Source organism: Staurois parvus, unplaced genomic scaffold (assembly GCF_062004578.1).
Source record: "Staurois parvus isolate SC_StPar_1 unplaced genomic scaffold, SC_StPar_1.0 ptg000006l, whole genome shotgun sequence".
Lineage (NCBI taxonomy): Eukaryota > Metazoa > Chordata > Amphibia > Anura > Ranidae > Staurois > Staurois parvus.
Window position 1 is genome coordinate 1465610 of NW_028317802.1, and position 19846 is coordinate 1485455.

Consider the following 19846-nt stretch of genomic DNA (forward strand, 5'->3'; position numbering starts at 1 on the left):
TTCCACATTTTCACAGCTCTTACTGTTAAGAAACCTTTCCATATTTTGAGATTAAATCTCTTTTTCGCCAGACGTAAAGAGTGTCCTCTGTGATGACCTCAGGGTGAATAGCTCTACAATGAGTTCACTATATGAACCACTGATGTTATTTATACATGTTGATCATATCCCCCTTAATTTCCTCTTCTCAAGAGAGAAATAATGCAGTTCCTCTAATCTTTCCTCATGTGAATTGGTGCCCAAAACTGAACTGCATATTCCAGATGAGGGATAACTAATGATTTGTACAGGGGAAAATAATATCTCTCTCTCTCTTGGAGTCTATACCTCTTTTAATATAAGAGAGGATTTTTCTCGCTTTAAAAACCGCAGCTTGGCATTGCATGCCTTTATTAAGCTTGAACCCCCAGATCCTTCTCCACCATTGATTCCCCCAGTTGTACTCCCCCTAGTATGTATGATGTATTCATATTCTTAGCCCCTAAGTGCATAACCTTACATTTATCAACATTAAACCTCATTTCCACATAGTTGCCCAATTAAACAGTGTATTGAGGTTGGCTTGTAAGTTGGGAGACATCCTGTTGTGTTAAAGATCTCTCTCTTTGCCACTGTGCATATGCATTACACAGGTGGCAAGAGGTTAAAGTGAATCTATTGTCAAATATTAAAATCATATATTTATTTCTACATTGATATTCCATTATTTCCAGCCTCCTCTTAATAATCTGAACAATTTTGAACTTGTAAACTTTCTTTGGGACGATCTCCACACATTTACTTCCTTGAAGTCTGTGGCGCGTATTCACCCTGCCTGTGTGTAGCCACTGCTGTGTCACACATTTCACAGAGCATGCCTTCTGAATGACAGAGATGCAGAGAGGAGGGGTTTCAGGAGGTGAAGTCATACTAACTCATGTTTCTATTATTATTACAATGCTGATGTTATAAAATGAAAGTGTATGCTGTGTCCCTAGAAATCCATTAAAGTAGTTCTAAAAGCAGGATTTTTTTTACCTTAATGCATTCCCTGCATTTAAGTAAAAAATGTCCCAATAGTAGTATTGCCCCCTCACCTCCCTATATACTTTGTTGAGTCCTATCTCGATCCAATGCTGTGCCTGCCTGCAACACCACTGGTCTGTGTTCCTCTCCTCACAGTCCTCACAGGACAGGGAGGCAGAAGTGGGAGCCATTGGCTCCTGCTGCTGTCAGTCAAATCCTGCGAGGATAGATCGGGGGGGGGTTAAGCCACACTGTGTGTGTCAATAGCCTCACACAATGCAGCTCAGGATCAAGCTGCATGAGTGCCCCCCTGGCAAGCATCTTGCAATGCAGGCATACACAGAAAAGGAGGATCCAACAGCACCAGCAGGGGGTCCCAGAAGAGTAGTTTCGGGGCCAGCCTGTGCAATACCATTGCACACAGCAGATACACTTTACCTGCTTATTATTTAATAAAAAAATAATAACCTTTACAACCACCTTAAGTCAAGTTGTTTTAGAAGTTCAAGATGACACTTGCAGAAAAAGCAATAAGATAATAAAACAAAGGGCAATATAATGACCCCGATCTATAAATATGAGTTTGACATGGTTAGCTTCTGATACAAATGGGGCATCCATTATTTAATTTTTTTTCTATCGGCACCTTCCAGCATACAAAGTAAAGGGACAGCAGTTTATTTTACCAAAATTCTTCTGTCCCTGCCTCCTAGAACAAGTCGTACTTTTAAAACACGATAGTCCAATAATAACAAGCTCATAAGAACAACAGGACAGTTCTTTAGTTGTGACAAATTATCAGATGTCTGCCTTCTTAGGACCGGTTACAGGACCCTGATAGTTCTGTGTCTCGGCTGCTAGATGACACCTCCAGCGAAGGGTGCTGAGTTATTGCCAGGTTAAAAGCTTATGATGGTGTCAGTATCGGAAGATGTGTTATTGTGTTATGAAAGTTCTGCCGCCTGGACGTATTAGCCCTGCGATCAATCACAGCTGACAGGGGCTCTTTAGCCTGTCACACTTGGTATGTCTTGAAATCTTCAGACGGCCACTGACTGGCAAATTGCTAATTTAATTCCTGCCTAACGTGGTTAGAAGATGCATTAGTTCCAAATGGGGCCAGAGGTCCATGCTGTCTCTGCGTTACAATGTCTGCCTATGGTGGGAGTGCAGATTTGATAGGCAAAAGGTCCTTTATGATTCTCTGACCACTTTCTCTGTGTCATTATTTCTCTCTGGGTACAGGATAGCAGTATGCAGCCAGCTCGAATCAATCCGTTTAAATTTATACACTCATTTATGCTTTTTGATAGAATACAGATCTGTATGACATGTCTATGGTTGTTTACTAGCCTAGCTACATTCAAGTCCTGGATGCACAATTATAGCAGTGCTCATGCTGTACCTATGACCATGCTGACACCTTCCTGGCAGGGCCCTCCAGGAATTCCATAGAACTGAACAAGGACTGCAGCACCAATGCACATACACACTGCAGTCTGTGTTTATTGTGGTATAATTCAGAATACAGTGAAGCAAAGCTTGTCCGGTTCAATACAAATTTTGTACATTGGGAAAAACTCCTGTGATGACCTTTCTTTCATTCTAGTTATTTCATTTAATGGTGGAGTCAGGTTAGCTGAGGCAACCAAGGTGACTGGCTTGACACTCTGAAATGCTTCCCTCCCACGTGTCTACCTGTACAGTTACTTTCAGGGTACCACTCACTTGCCACCCAGGATCTTCCCCCTGGTGGCTTGTCTTACCAATCAGTTGCAGTGATGGATACACATGAGTCCCTCCTTGACTTGAGCAACCGTATAACCCAATAATTCAACGTAAAAGCATTATTGAAACATTATCAGCACTTATGGAACTACTGTTAGGCCAAAGCCCTTTAAGGGTCAGTTGACACAAAATCAGTATTTTCATCATGGGTGGTCCCTGATGGGCTAAATCACACACTAGATGGTTTTGTAATAACCCAGGGACAAATTCTGCTCTACCCCACTTTAGTCATGAAGTTGTACTCCAGTTACATTCTCTATTGTGTAAAAGGAAATAAATGGGATAATGAGGTCTCCTGTAACATCAGCAGATTTGGAGATCTTGCTGGTTTCCAATAGACTGAAAGAGTGATGATGATTCAAACTAGCCACATTCAATCCAAATTGAAAGCTGATTGGACTGACCATTTAGGATTTAAAGCTGAAGTCCAGGCTCATATTAAAAACACAAATGAATGCAGTTCTGTATTCAATAGAGCACCCTCCTGGGTAGGTTGCTAGGATGTATATGGTCTAGTTCAGTATAGTATGATCTCATGCTTAAAGGGAGACTGATAGGAAAAACATAACTAATTTAACCACATCTTCACCGCTCTATAGCAGATATACTGCTACAGGGTGGCAGGGATGAGTAAAATCACGTATATAGACATGATTTTGCGTTTGCCAGTAGGGGCGCGTGTGAGCCAAGCGTGTGCCCTATCCCCGCCGCCATTCGTGTAGTGGCATTCAATCACCGGGTCCTGGCCGGCGATTACCCGCTTGCGCCTTGTGATTACCAAGGATCTCCGATGGGGAGGAGGGCTGCTTTGTTTACTAATAGTCCTCCTCCGTGTCGGCTCAGGCACACTGCTCTGGATGGCTGTGCATAGCACAGCCATCCAGAGCAGTGTCCTTACAGTGAAGCACCAACACACCACCCCCCAGTAAAATACTCCCAGCATACAACTAACCCTTTGATTGCCCCTCATGTTAACCCCTTCCTGCCCAGTGCCATTAGTACAGTGTTAGTGCTTTTTTTTAGCACTAATCACTGCATTGGTGTCACTGGGGATGTCCGTGACACCAAGTCAGTTCCCACCCAGTGTCAGAACACCCACTGCAGTCCCGCTATAAGTCGCTGATTGCAGCCATTATTAGTAAAAAAAGAAACAAATTCCAGTATCTATACCGCCATTTGTAAACGCTATAACTTTCACGTAAACCAATTAATTTACACGTATTGAGATTTTTTTTGTTAGCAAAGACATGTAGCAGAATACATTTTGGCCTAAATTTATGATGAAATTTGATGTTTTACATTTTTTTACTGGACATGTTTACTAGCAAAGTCAAAAACATTGTTTTTTATTCAAAATTGACTTTTTTTATAGGTCAAAAAAAGTTAAAACGCACAGGCGATCAAATACCACCGAAAGAAGGCTCAATTCGTGGGGAGAAGAGGGCATAAATTTCATTTGGGTGCAGTGTTGCATGACTGCTCAATTGTCAGTTAAAGTAACGCAGCACCGTAACACAAAAAATGGCCTGATCACGGAGGGGGGTAAATCTTTAGGAGGGCAAGTGGTTAAAGCTACAATTGTTTGGTGAGGATATCCTGTGTGGCTCTCAATGCTGCTGCTGCTGCTGCTGTGATTGGCACCTCCATATCCAGACAACCTAAAAAGGTTCTGGGTGGACAGCCATGACCCATACAGATTAGTGGCATGAATATAGATGCAGCTTGAGACAATTATAGGGAGTAGTGCCCCTGCGCATGCTGGGTACTAGTGTTTATACTCAGTGAGTACATGGGATCTTAGTTCTTCTTCATCTTCCTCTGAGAAGGGAGATCCTCCAGCCAGGGAGGCAGCTGTCTCCCCTGGCTCATGCTACCAGGGGACCTTGAGTGGGCGACCTAAGGGCCAGTATGTTGAAACCCAGGGTGCTCCTAAGAGCTGGCTGAGGGTAATGTCTACAGATCTGAATATGGAAGAAGGTGAGCTGCAGCAAGGGCCTTGTGAGTATAGACTGTTCTACAGGGATGCTGGGACTTGTGCTATTTAACCCCTCTGGATCTACATAGTCAGCTGCTAGGTGCAAGCGAGAGGGGACACTGGCTGGTGTCCAGAACAGCAATTGTCCACAAAGTTCTGCATTTCTACAGAGGGACTTTGCTCCATTCTTTTTATAGTCTGCTACACAGATCTACATAGAGAAAGCTGTATTCAATTGTGCATAGTTCAATTTGGAGTAAACCACTATATCCCTTTCCTATCCCAGTTCTAAAACAAAATAAATACAACAAAAACTACAACCCTAGTTTAGATCTAGGGGAAAGCCTGGGCAAGATACAAGCAGCACCTATGAGCGTCATGCTACATCAATTAAAATAGGTACATTGATTTTAAATGCAACTATTGTAAATACTTGAACTTGGCTGATTTCAGCCTCTGAACAGCGCCATACAGGCTAAAAGGAAGGGACGTACTTGGGGTCAGTAATGTGTTTCACATTCTCATAGGCTGTCAAGAAACATACTGAAAGAAGAGTAAAGCAGAGAGACTGTAATGCCACAAGCCTCCATTGACTCCTCCTCTGTCCAATCACAGGCTAGAGACAGGAAGATAACATGTTTGCATTGTTCTAATTACAGCAGACAAAAGTCAGATCACCAGGCTGGCCAAGCTGTAAAGCAAGGCTGTGTACATATCAGTACTGAATGGACAGAAGTAAAGATCTTTTAACAGATAAGACAGCGTCTATATGTGTATTTCAATGGCTTAGCTGTTTGCTTGGAATTCATCTTTAAAGGAAATGTGTCATGAGAAAAATGTGTAGTTTTCCATTGCAGATTCCTTCTAATACTGCTACTTGTTTATCTGCCATATTAATCCACTAACTATGGAGCTAGAATTCCGACAGTAAAGCTAATACTTCTGATAAAAATTCTTGTTTTAGGTCACTGTCTTGGAAAGTACTAAAGACCAAAGATCAGCATTCCATTCAGACAGCAAGTCATAAAGGGAGAAGGTCATCAGTGGTAGGCTACATATTTTCTGAATGACGGCGCAATCAAAGCTCTTTAATTGGACACTGTCACTTTGCCAATTCAGAGCAAAGTAACAGTGTCTTCTGATAGCCAACTATCATCTTCGCTTGCAGCAGTGTTTGACAGTGCTCAAGCATAGAGGCAAATACCCAGGCCTGAACACTATCATGTGGGTTGAAAGGGAATGATATCACCCAAGGTCATCCATCCAACACTGGACCTTATCCAGGGTGAACTCCAGCAGAGAGGAGGTGATGAGAGAGTATACGACAATCAGTATATTTTGCTGGGGGTGGACAATCAGATAGCAGTGTCACTCTGTCTAAAATGGGCTTGTAAGCAGGTGCAGGCCTCGGTATCTCTATCTCTTCCAACCTGAAGGTGACATCGCACAGTTTCTACGGGTTGGTAGGGGCCCAGTGACAAGAAAAATGCCTCCTATTTTTGACTCCAGACGGCAATTGGCGAGGAGAGTCATTCTGTTGGATGCCAAAGTCCCGAGATATTTTGGGCAGCCTATAAATATGGGGGACTAACATAACTTGGTGCAGCTGTAGGGAGGCAGTAAGAAGAGAAAGAGCTCCACTGTTGTAGTAGTAGGGAGAGGTTTTGGATGAGTAGGGATATATAGGCTTCCTTTTCAAGCTGTTCACATTGCACCATTCCTGGCCATCCTCTAGCCATCATATACTGCTGTGACCTGGCAGAATCCAGCACAAGTTAACATTACCACCGCCCCTCCAATGGAGCACTTCTCTGGCACCATGAAATTGTAAGTGGAACTTCTAACATTGTGGAGTAACATCTACTTCTTTACTAGTATCCTGCAACCAAAGAAACAGGTCATATGCTGTATGTTGTACAAAGGCTGACACTTGCCGCTTGGTGTTTGATAGAAGAAGAAGAATGTTGACCCATATGGCTGGCATGGTGTCTTTCTTTGAAATACTAAATAAATATCATTGGAAATTAAATTGGGCCTAGATGATTAAAAGTGTAGCCAAGGGCCATCCTACATCCAGCACACCTTCAAAAAATAGATATAAAGTGCAGCGCTAGAGTAGATGAACATCAAAATAACAGTTCGTTCAGAAACGTTCGTGCAGTATGTCAATTCATATGGTAACAACCAGGTATTAACACAGCTGTAGATAATCCAGAAGAGCTCATGAAGGAAAATGACAGAAATGCGCACTCACCGGCCGTGCATGGGAAATGCACATAAATATATCGAGACCAGCAGGTGCTGTTTCCCTCAATGAGAGATGTCATCAAGTGATGGTCTGCTAGACTCAGAGGACCTCCTCAAGATCAGGGTGAACCATCTGGGTAAAGGCTCCCTCCTCTGGATACTGTATGCAGTGAAGGCTGTGTGTGCTGATCTAGTAATCCCTCAAATTGGGGCAGAAAAAGGGAAGTGCCAACAGTGTAGTATTTCCAAACTTTACTGTAATGTAAATTCAAATGGGCAGGTCAATAAAACACTGGCAAGAGCCAAAAAGTAAATGGTAAAAATGCTGTTACAGACCTCAAGTAAAATGGCCGCCGGACCTCCTCGTGGCCCCGGCGGCAGAAGGCGTCACAAGCTGTCAGCTCCTCCTAAGGCCTTAACAAACTGTTATTTTGATCTTCATCTACTCTAGCGCTGCACTTTATATCTATTTTTTGAAGGATGTGAGGTGGTTGTGATTTCCTCTAGTGTTTTAGCTGCTTATTTTATTATTTTTAACATTTAAGAAGCGCTCGCTTTACCATATATTTTACATCCAGCACACCAGCCTGCCTGTGGACCAAACTGTCTACCTTTGTTATGAACCCTTTGTCCTCCTGGGTCTCTAGGCACTTTCACTTAGACAATAAAGAGTCATTTGAGAAGGACATGCTGTATTTGTACTTCATGACAGTATATTGTGACTAAATTTGCCCACCTAAGAATTATTGCATTGTCTAATACAAGTAGCTACAAGTGAAGAACGTAATCCTCTCTCTTTTACAACATATTCAAATGCAAATCCATTCCATTCTGCTGTGCATTGTATTGATGTAATGCTGTGTGTTTTCATCCTGTTTTGGTGCATATGCTGTTTTATCAATAATCCCTGCCATGCTATGTACATTTTTTTCTATTAACATACTTGGTTATAAACATTGAGTGCTTGTTATAAAACAAATGGAAAGTTAAAGTACTGTCATGCTTTTTTCAGATCTGTTATTTGTAAAGGGAAACCTAAATCGCTTCAAACAAGGGTCAAACAGGCTTCAAATTATGATACAAATAACTAATAAAAGTGTATAAATACCAAAAAATATTTAAATAGATAGTTTCAACTAATCAATCTCCTCCAAATAAATATCAAATTAATTCCACATGAAATACTCCTCTAAAAATTTTTTTTACCAAGTGCTCATAAATCATCTATTAGTGACATGATGTACTTACTAATACCCTCAATTTCATTTAAATTCATAATACCCTCATTTAATATAATAAAAATAGTAAACTAATAACCCTCAACTAAAACGCATTTAGATGATCCCCCATAAATAAAAATAACCAAATGCTCATAAATAATTAATAGTGATTAGTATGAATCCAAATATCATCAAAATAATAGTCCCATTGAATAAACAATTGTTTATATATAGTGACTTGGTGCTTGTTGTTCTTCACTTTGTGACTTTTGTGAATCCTTCAAATAGTGAAGATGTGCGCTCACCTCCTTTGATGCCTGCAATTAGGCTATACACGCTTTCAGTTCACTTTCCCTGGAACCTGCTAGACATATACTTTTGCTGGTGATATAGGGAAATCCTTCCTTTAGGAGTAATGGATGTATCCTCTGGTGGCTGATTATCCCCTCAGGGATTACACACTCCTTTTGTTATCCCAGACCTCCTAATTATCCTCTCCTTGTGTTACTCCGCATGCAGGAAGAAATAGAGGACATAGTGCTTTACCTTTTAAAACTTTTTATTCCCACCATCCAAGTATTAAACTCACATTACACAGGTTTAAGTAACGCAATATCCCATTGGAAATCCTCTGCTGGCCTCTGAGTCATACACCTGCCATCTATCGTGTTGTGCGGCTCCTCTCCGAGTGATGACGTAGCCCCTCCCCTACGCGTTACGCCTCCAATCATATTTCCAACACAGTTGTAGTTATGTGTTTCATGTTTGCGATCCTCTAGTAATTATCACACCTGTGGCTCGCAAGTTACTCTGATTCATCTATACCAGGCTTCAAATTAACACTTCTGTAAGCTTCCATGGGATTTTTACCATATGTGTCCTCCTCTGTAGGTAAGGGTGTTCATAGACATAGGAGGGTAGCCTGTGGTTGGGGGCTAGTCCATTTTTCTTCAGGCAGTGGAAACTTCAGCAGGCACAAAGGTACAGTTTGGGTGATTGTTCATATCAAATCAATGTGAAAGACAAATGAGGAGGAAAAGTAACAACTGCTTTCTAATCTGTTTGACTTTCTGCCCAAGAGTGGTCTAGTTGATGTGGACTGAAGGGTCGGGCCAACACAAAAAGCTGCCATGAGGGGGGTGAAGCTGGAATAAGAGCCTCTCAAGGACCCCTCTGCTAAACTAACAGCAGAGCCACACAGGTAATAATAAAGGAGCAGCTCTGCTTATTTGAAAGCCAGTCCGGTCTATGTATCAGTAATATACTGAAATTGACTCCTGATATGCAGAGCAAGATTGCTTGTTAAATTGGCAGCTGGGTCTTATACAGCTCCGGAGACACAGGACAGGTCCTAGCTGCTAAACTAACATCTGAGCTCCATAGAGTGTATCAAAACATCTACTTTAAAAGTGTAATCTGAAGGACAGTGTTGTCAGTTCAACAGTACGGTCCTGCTCTGTATTTTAGAAATGCTCACAGTGTGAATGAAGACTGCAAACAGGTTGAGACCTTTATTCATAAGTAGTATTGTCCTGCACATAATATTAAATCCTGCAAGGCTGCAATTGTAAAATGAATAAATGAGTAAATAATTTATTTTTGTTATTCACAACCTTTTTTGTTATTTAACCATTTTACTAAATCTAATTTGTTTTTATTATTTTAATACTTCCCTTTTTCACCCATCTTTTTTTACTGGCTTTTTCGTATAGTTCTTACACATTTCTGGCTCTTCCAACATGACAATGACCCGAAGCACACAGCCAGGATAACCAAGGAGTGGCTCCGTAAGAAGCATATCAAGGTTTTGGAGTGGCCTAGCCAGTCTCCAGACCTAAATCCAATAGAACATCTTTGGAGGGAGCTGAAACTCCGTGTTGCTCAGCGACACCCCCGAAACCTGACAGATCTAGAGGAGATCTGTGTGCAACAGCCAAAATCCCTGTTGCAGTGTGTGCAAACCTGGTCAAGAACTACAGGAGATGTTTGACCTCTATAATTGCAAACAAAGGCTTCTGTACCAAATATTAACACTGATTTTCTCAGGTGTTCAAATACTTATGTTCAGCAGTGCAAGACAAATACATTCTTTAAAAATCATACAATGTGATTTCCTGAATTTTTTTTTTAATTCTGTCTCTCAGAGTGGGAATGCACCTACAATGTTTATTTCAGACCCCTCCATGATTTCTAAGTGGGAGAACTTGCAAAATCGCAGGGTGTTCAAATACTTATGTTCCTCACTGTACATCAAAACAATGCAATTCAAAGCTTGATAAACACTAATAATAATAAATGCCAATATGCTCACCAGTCCTTAAGTTGTAGGGCAATTACTTGCCTGAATGATCCATTCTTTTTTGTAAAGCATGGAAGAATATATGTAGAATGAGAATATATATACAGTATGTACAGGGGCGGACTGACAACTCATGGGGCCCCTGGGCAATAGGGGATCATGGGGCCCCTGTGTCTTTGCCCAAACTCAAAAAAGCCTATGAAAAAGGTACCAGGGGCATCTCATGGGGCCCCCTACTGACCCCGGGCCCTCGGGCAGTGCCCGAGTTTCCAAATGGTCAGTCCACCCCTGAGTATGTATATATACCATTCAACCATACCATTATGACCACCTAATATTGAGTAGATTCCCTTTGCAGCATCAAGCCATGGACACCACTAGACCTCTGAAATCATGCTGTGGTATCTGGCACAAAGCTGTCAGCAGCACCACTCTGCCTCTGCTGGCTTGCCATCTTCCCATACTGCATCCTGGTGCCGTTTCTCCTGCAGGAAAGCAACACATATGTGCCATTTACCGTACATGATGTAAAAGAAAACATGATTCATCAGACCAAGTCACCTTCTCCCATTGCTCTGTGGTCCAGTTCTGATGCTCACATGCCCATTGTAGGCTCTTTTAACTGTGGACACAGGTCAACACGGGCATCCTGACCGATCTGCAGCTATTCATACACAACAAACTGCGATTCACCATTCTATTGGTAGCAGCATGAACCTTTTCAGCAATTTGAGCTATGGTAGCTCTTCTTTTGAATCTGACTATACAGGCCAGCCTACGCTTCGCACGTGCATCAATGATCCTTGGCCTCCCATGGCCCTGTTGCTGGTTCACCGGTTTTCCTTCCTTGGACCACTTTTGGTAAGTCCTGACAACTCAGACTGGGAACTTTCCACAAGAGCTGCAGTTTTAGAGTTGCTCTGACCCAGTCATCTAAACATTACAATTTAGACCTTCACTCAAATTGCTCAAATCCTTACACTTGCCCATATTTTTCTGCTTTTAACACATCGGCTTCAGGGACAACATTTTCACTTGCCGCCTAATATATCTTACTCACTTTCAGATGCCACTGTAATGGCATAAACAATGTTATTTGCTGTACCTGTTGGTGGTCATAAAGGTAAGTCTGATTGGTATATACTGTATATATATATATATATATATATATATATACACAGCATATATATGGGCCAAATATCCTTGAAAATAGTTTTTTTTATATAGTGAAGTTGTTTTCTACATACTATTGTTGAATAATACAATAGTCTATAATTGCCCTCTGACTGATGGCATGCTGACAGCGATGCTACAGAGAATGACGGTCAGGCAGTGATGGGAATATAGAGCAAGGGTCCCACTCCCAGAGAAGGCACAAAAGTGGATTTTGAGATTACCGTGATCCAGAATAAGAGTGTCAGGGATAAGAGGAATGAGTATTACTCTGAATGAGTGAGACTTGACATCTGACTGTGTGAGAAGAATGGGAAAAGACACAGCATAGAGAGAGAGAGGCAGGAGCTCATCTACACCCAGGCAGATGAAAGAAACGGCAGAACGAAGAACAGAGGGAGAGGGAGAGAGGAGGCTGACGTGAGACATATTGATTGGTAATAGTCAGACAGTAACAAAGTATTCCCTAATTAGTTGTTAAATGCCATCCCAGAATAAGGGAGTTCACTGTCAGTACTGCGGTGATCTGTAATTCTGATTGATCTGATTTTTAAGATCATGTTCTCCCGTGGGGATCCAAATAAAAGTGAGAGACGGTACGCGAGAGTATAGCGGCTGTGTCATGATGAACAGAGACTTAACCTGTTCCTGCTAGCTTTTTCAGCCGCATGCAATAGGGGACATGGGCTCAGGCCTATTTAATAAGGCAAAGAACAATATTTAAAGCGCAATTACAGTTAGTAACCAATCAAAGATCAGCACAGACAAAAGTGCGCTGGTTAAGGTAGGTTGTATCAGTGTTTTGTACTGGTTTAATTTGGCCACTGAAAGTGTATCTAAACCCAAAATAAACAAAAATGTAATATATTAAAGTTTACCAGTTCTCAGATGTGTTGGCTACACTAGTTTCCTTCTTTCAGGCGTTTTTGTTTTTTTTCCCACTGGTGATTCTGCCAGTAAGCTAATTCCTGTTGGAGAGTGACAACACTTACTGCACTGTATTTATGGGATGCAGAGTTGTCACCTTAGGCAGCTCTCCTGATTTGGTTTGCAAGAACCTCTATCTCTTTTAATTTCCGTTAAGGAGTGGAGATGCGCACGACAAAACTATTTGTTTTGGATTCATTCGTCAAGTCATTTTGTTTCTTCATATTCATTATGTTAGCATGACTTGTTTTTGGAATTCACTTTGAATACTGGTTGTCCTGAATGGATTTGTATTTTCGGAAGTCATTATGGAAGAATCAGATTGATTTGTTATGTCTGTTATTTTGGCAACTTGCTTGCGATTTCGATGTAACTTGCTTACACTTCCATGCAACGTGTTTGCGACTTTGATGCAACTTGCTTGCAACTTTTATGTTTTTTGACGTTGGCTTTGGTCAATCATAACAATACAGAGTGCAGTTTTGCTAACTAAAGCTGGTTCACTCAGAATCCTGTCCTCTTCTGCAGAGAAACCAATCAGTTTACAGGTTTTAGTCACCAGTCACACCGCTGCGTTTTAAAAATGCGTGATTTGCATGCGATTACAGGTGCGATTTCTGAAGACTTTATTGCGACTTGTGAAGATTTTCAATGATTTCTTGCAATTTGCACTGCGATTTCCGTTATATTCTATGTATGTGAATTCGCAATAAACTGCAGAAAAAGTAATGCAAGAACTAATTTAGAAGTAGCGCTTCAGAAAATCGCACGTTAAGATACTGACATTCACATTCATTAGATTTCAGGCATGATTTCAATTCACAAATCGCACCTGTAATTGCACCGGTCTGACCAGGCGCTTATTGCTAAAGCTTAAGCCCTCACGCACACTTGACGTTTTTATAGCGACTTTTTTTGGCTTTTGATGTTTTTTTCTACAGCCAGTAAACCCCCCAGCTATGTGACCATGCACACATAGACTGTAATCAGTGTTTTTTGGCTGGAAAAAAAACCCAGGAATAGTGGGTTTCTAGAGGAGTCTTTTAGCTGTAAAAACGCCCTAACGCTGAAAAACGCAGCAAAATGCTGGTTTAAAAAAACGCCAAAAAAGCAAACATGGGAAAACACTGGAAAACGCCACTACTTGTAGCAAAAAGCCGCTAATTGCTAATGCAAAAACGCTTAAAAAAGCTGAAAAACTGCCGTTTTTAATGCACCTTTCTACAGCTAACGTTACCAGTGTTATCAAAACGTCAAGTGTGCATGAAGCTTACTGAACAAGCTGAGGTTACAAGCTGATTGGCTACCATGCAGAGGTGCACAAGATTCTGAGTAAACCAGTCTAGGTTCACACCTAAGCGTTTTCCGCAGCATTTTGCAGAAACGCACAACAATCCATTTAACATGATTTCCTATGGGACACGTTCACATCTCTGTGTTTTCACCTGGTTAGTTTTTTGGAAAGGGTCAGGGGCTTTTTTAAACAAAAAGTTGCATTTTTGGTTCTATAGACTTCAATGGAGATGCTGCAGAAAAGCATGCAGTGCATTTTTATTGTGTTTTTGATGCATTTTGCGGTTTAATCTGCCTAGCAGCAAGAAAAAAACCGCATCAAAAACGCGTTAAAAAGGCATGTGCAAAAAAAAAAAACGCACTACAGAAACGGATCAAACACAAACTGCATAGGTGTGAACCTAGCCTTAGAAAAAAAAAACCCAGTTTGACATCTACTACTGAACTTACAAAAATCCTTCGAAGTCACAAACAAAACAAATGAATATCAATGAATTTGTTGTTTTCGTTATAATTTATTTTGGATTCATTGAAATTCCTTACTGATTTGAAGATTCGGATACATCCAGATCTCCGAAAAATGAAATTTTGTCCGAATTTTGATTCTTAACAAAACGCATCGCACATGTCTAATATGGAGGAGGTGTTCTGTAGTTCACATAAGATACTGTAGCTGGGAAAGCTAACATTGTGTTTAGATTTCAGTTTACTGCACAGGAAGTTAGAAGGAGACTGGAATGCTGGCAGGGTCAATAGTTTTTTTCCCTAGTTTTCCTTTGTTCTTGCAGAAAATGTACTTAGCCTAAAAAAAAAAGAAAACTAATGCAGTCACCATTTCAGGACTAGTAAACAGCAGATATACTTTAACCACTAGCCTGCCGGGCACTTATACCCCCTTCCTGCCTAGGCCAATTTCCAGCTTTCAGCGCTGTCGCACTTTGAATGACAATTGCGCGGTCATGCAACACTGTACCCATATGAAATTTTTATCATTTTTTTGTGACAGATAGAGCTTTATTTTGGGGGTATTTAATCACCTCTGGGTTTTTTATTTTTTCTTAAACCAAAAACCATTTAAATTTTGAAAAAACATGTTTTTGTTATAAAATGTTGTAAATAAGTGATTTTTCTCCTTCACTGATGTGCGCTAATGAGGCTGCACTGATGGGCACTAATAGGCTGCACTGATGGACACTGATAGGTGGCACTGATGAGGAGGCGCTGGTAGGTGGCACTGATGGGCATTGACAGGCATCACTGATGGGCACTGAAAGGCAGCACTGATACATGGCACTGATAGGCAGCACTGATAGGCAGCAATGACTGGCACTAATCGGCAGCACTGACTGGCACTGATAGGCGGCACTGACTGGCACTGATAGGCGGCACTGATGCGCACTGATAGGCAGCACTGACTGGCACTGATAGGTGGCACTGACTGGCACTGATAGGTGGCACTGATTGGCAGCACTGATAGGTGGCACTGATTGACATTGATAGGTGGCACTGATGAGTGACACTGAAAGGCAGCTCAGATGGGCACTGATATGTGGCACTGATGGGCACTGGCACGAGGCACTGACATAAGGCACTGATGGACACTGACAGGTGGCACTGCTGGGGCTACACAGATCATCAGTGCCCTGATGATCAGTGTACATGTCCCCTCCGCGGAAAGCCGATTACCGGCTCTCCTCTCATCAAGAGCTGTCAGCGTGACAGCTTGAGAGGAGAGAAATGCCGATAACCGGCATTTCCGTGTTTACATGTGATCAGCTGTGATTGGACACAGCTGATCACATGACCGAGCCGACATCTTCATATGACGTCCTCTCAGAACGAGAGAACCACCTTGCGCCCATCATATTACTATATGGCGGGTGGGAGGTGGTTAAATAAACATGTGGACTCGCCTTTAAAAAAGGTGGTCCCATGTCCATAAAGCAGACACCAGCTAACATTATCATCAGAATGTATAAGCTTCCTAGTTGAATGACTGCAAAATGCAATGGGAAATGATATAGGCAACAACTGGTTTTGGGAGCAAAAATACAATTTGGTGGTAATGTTCTTTTCTCCAGCAAGTCAACTGCTTTTTTTTTTTGATCGTTTTGATATATTTCAGCAAAGTAGACCTACGTTTAAGAATGTATGGCATAGTTTGTGACACGTTTATTTTAGGCTAATTAACCCTAATTAGATTACTTTTTCTAATAGATTTCCTTTGCAAGTTAATGGCTTTTTAAACTAACTAGCAGTTGTGTGCCTATGTATAAATGGAAATGTTAAAGGTAATTTTGGAACAAGATATGTAAAGGCAGTAAGTAATATTAAAAGTGGCTCTGAACCCCAAAACTTCAAATTTGTTCATTTATAGGGAACATCTGATAAATTAATTGTACATAGACATTCCCCCAAAAAGATTTACTCTATGTGTGTGTGTGATACTACAGCAGCATGTTTATTTTTGTGTCTCTGATATGTTTTCCTGTTCCTCCTCTTGATTGGTGCTATTTTGTGCAGTCTTGGGCTAGACACTCCCTGCCTCACTCTGCTGCAAAGTTTAGCTTCAATTTAAGGGCCTGTTCACTCCATAGAAATACGGTCCAGATCAGGGGCAGACTGACAACTCATGGGGCCCCCGGGCAATAGGGGATCATGCTGCCATCTGTTGGTGGGTTACAAAGCTCAAAACCTTTTGATACCACATCGTATATACCTGATAAGTATTTAACCAAAAAGTGCTGCGCTACATTCATTTGTTCTTAAATTACACGTAAAGTGGTAATAAAGTTAGTGAGCAAACTAAAGAAATGAGTCCCCCTGCGGGTTTTAGCAATAATGTACTAGTATCAGGGGCGGACTGACTACTCATGGGGTCCCTGGGCAATAGGGGATCATGGGGCCCCTGTGTCCTTGCCCAAACTCAAAAAAGCCTATGAAAAAGGTACCAGGGGCATCTCATGGGGCCCCCTACTGACCCCGGGCCCTCGGGCAGTGCCCGAGTTTCCAAATGGTCAGTCTGCCCCTGGTCCAGATGCGTTCCAGATTCGTTTCTGCATGCACGTTTTTTGTGGGTTCTGGTGCGCTTTTGGCACGTTCCAGTGCGTTTTTGATGTGTTCCAGTTCATTTTTCCCCCTCTCTTTTTCTTCAATGTAAATAGAAACATGTGCATTCCAGTGTGTTTTTGTTACATTTTGGTGCGTTTCAGTGCATTTTTGATGCATTTTACTCCGTTCCAGAACAGTTCTGTGCAGGAAAAATGCAACCTGTTCTACTTTTTTTTTCTGCAACCAGAACGCACTAGAACTGCAAGCACTGATGTGAACTATGACATTGACAACCATATAACCTACTTTCTGTGCGTTTTGGATGCAGAAAAAAGCACACTGATACGCATGTAGTGTGAACTGGCCCTTAGGCCATATACACATGGGGCCATCTAGCTGCAGCACATCCCTTCCAGCATTTTATCTATTTTGTCACTGCATTTTTTTCACTCTATTCTAAATAGCAGCACAGTGGCCAAATAGTTAGCACTTCCACCTGGCAGTACTAGGGTCGTTGGTTTGAATCCCAACCACGGCACCATCTGCCTGGAATTTCCATGTTCTCCCTATGCCTGTGTGGGTTTTCTCCTGTGCTCTGGTTTCCTCTCACACTACAAAGACATGCTGGTAGATTGATTGGATCATGTCTAAATTGGCCCTAGTATGTGTATGTATGAATGTGAGTTAGGGACCTTAGATTGTATGCCCCTTGAGGGTTAGGGACTGATGTGAATATACAATATATTACATTATTACATTACATTACATTGAGTTTATATAGCGCCAAAGGGTTTGCTCAGCGCTGTACAATAGAGGGGGGGACAATACATGAAACATTACAGCAACTACAAACAGCACACAAGGGGTTATAGGGCCCTACTCTTTCGAGCTTACAATCTAGGAGGGAGGGGGTAGTGGTACAGGAGGAAGTGGCTGTGGGGGATGGAGTGGTAGGAGGAATGAAGGAGAGCAGCAGTTAGGTGAGGGTGGGGTAGGCTTCCCTGAAGAGGTGGGTTTTCAGGGAGCGCCTGAAGGTGAGGAGGGTAGGTGACAGTCTAATGGATTGGGGTAGTGAGTTCCAGAGGATGGGGGAGGACCTGGAGAAATCTTGCAGACGTGCGTGTGAGGAGGAGACCAGGGAGCAAGATAGAAGGAGGTCCTGTAAAGAGCAAAGGGTACGGGTAGGGTGGTACTTGGGAATCAGGTTGGTGAGGTAGTTAGGGGCAGTGTTGTGAATGGCTTTGTAGGTCAGAGTGAGTAGTTTGAATTTGATGCGTTGGGCGATAGGGAGCCAGTGGAGGGAGAGGCAGAGGGGGGTGGCAGAGGTGGAGCGGGTGGTGAGGTGGATGAGTCTAGCCGCTGAGTTGAGGATGGTCTGAAGCGGGGAGAGCCTGCACTGGGGTAGGCCGGTTAGGAGGGAGTTGCAGTAGTCAAGGCGTGAGATAATCAGGGAGTGCACAAGTAGTTTAGTGGTGTCTGGGGTAAGGAAGGAGCGTATCTTGGCGATATTGCGGAGGTGGAGTCTGCATGTGTTTGTGAGTGATTTGACATGAGGTTGGAAGGAGAGGTTAGAGTCCAGAATGACTCCAAGGACTTTGGCTTGCGGGGCGGGATTGATGGTGGTGATGTTAGTAGTGATGGATAGGATGGGGGGGGGGGCGCAGGCAGGAGGGAAGACGAGAAGCTCGGTTTTGGAGAGGTTGAGTTTGAGGAAATGGAGCGACATCCAGTCAGAGATGTCGTTTAGGAGGTGAGTGATGCGGGCGGAGAAAGTGGAGGTGAGGTGAGGGGTGGAGAGGTAAATTTGAGTGTCATCAGCATAGAGATGGTAGTTGAAGCCGTGGGAGTGTATGAGTTTGCCAAGGGAGGAGGTGTAGATGGAGAAGAGAAGGGGTCCAAGGACAGAGCCCTGGGGGACCCCAACAGAGAGGGGGAGTGAGGGGGAGGTGGCACCATTGTAGGTGACACTGAAGGAGCGTCGGGATAGGTACGAGGAGAACCAGGAGAGAGCGGTGTCTCTGATGCCAAGGGAGAGTAGTTTATTAAGGAGGAGGGGGTGGTCAACTGTGTCGAAGGCCGCGGAGAGGTCCAGGAGGAGGAGGACAGAGTAGTCGCCTTTGGCTTTGGCGGTTAGTAGGTCGTTGGTGATTTTAAGGAGGGCGGTTTCGGTGGAGTGTAGGGGACGGAAGCCGGACTGTAGTGGATCAAGGAGGTTGTTGTCAGTTAGGTGGGTGCTTAGGCGGTTGTAGACTAAGCGCTCCAGGAGTTTGGAAGTGAGTGGCAGCAGGGAGATGGGTCTGAGGTTGTTTGGGTCAGAGGGGTCCAGGGAGGGCTTTTTGAGTATGGGGGTGATGTGCGCATGCTTTAGGGGGGAGGGGAATACGCCGGTATATATGTAAAGTGCTGCAAAGATTGATGGCGCTATATAATTACCTGAAATACATTATAAAATATGCAGGGCCCTATAGAAGCCCTATCCAGCCTTAGCTTTTCTAATACTTTGACAGGCTAAAGGCAGCTGGGCTGGATGCTGCACCAGACCAGTTCCACCTGGGCACACAAAAATGTCAGGAGGGATAAACAGCAGCTAGATGGTCCCATGTGCAAGAGGCGTAGAAAGATGATTGTCTTTCTATATATAAAAAGACTAAAAATGTTCTTTTGCATCGCAGTTACCAGTTAAGTAAAATTTTGTATCATTCATTTTCTTTGTCTTATTGAAGAGTTCAGCTGTCTTATGATTCTGCCACATCAGCAAATGGCCAACTGTCTGCACAGTCTGGCTCTCAGGTGGTATGTTTTTGCACATATTGACATTTGAAGCAGATCATTTTGTCTTAACCACTTCAATAGCGAGCACTTTTACCC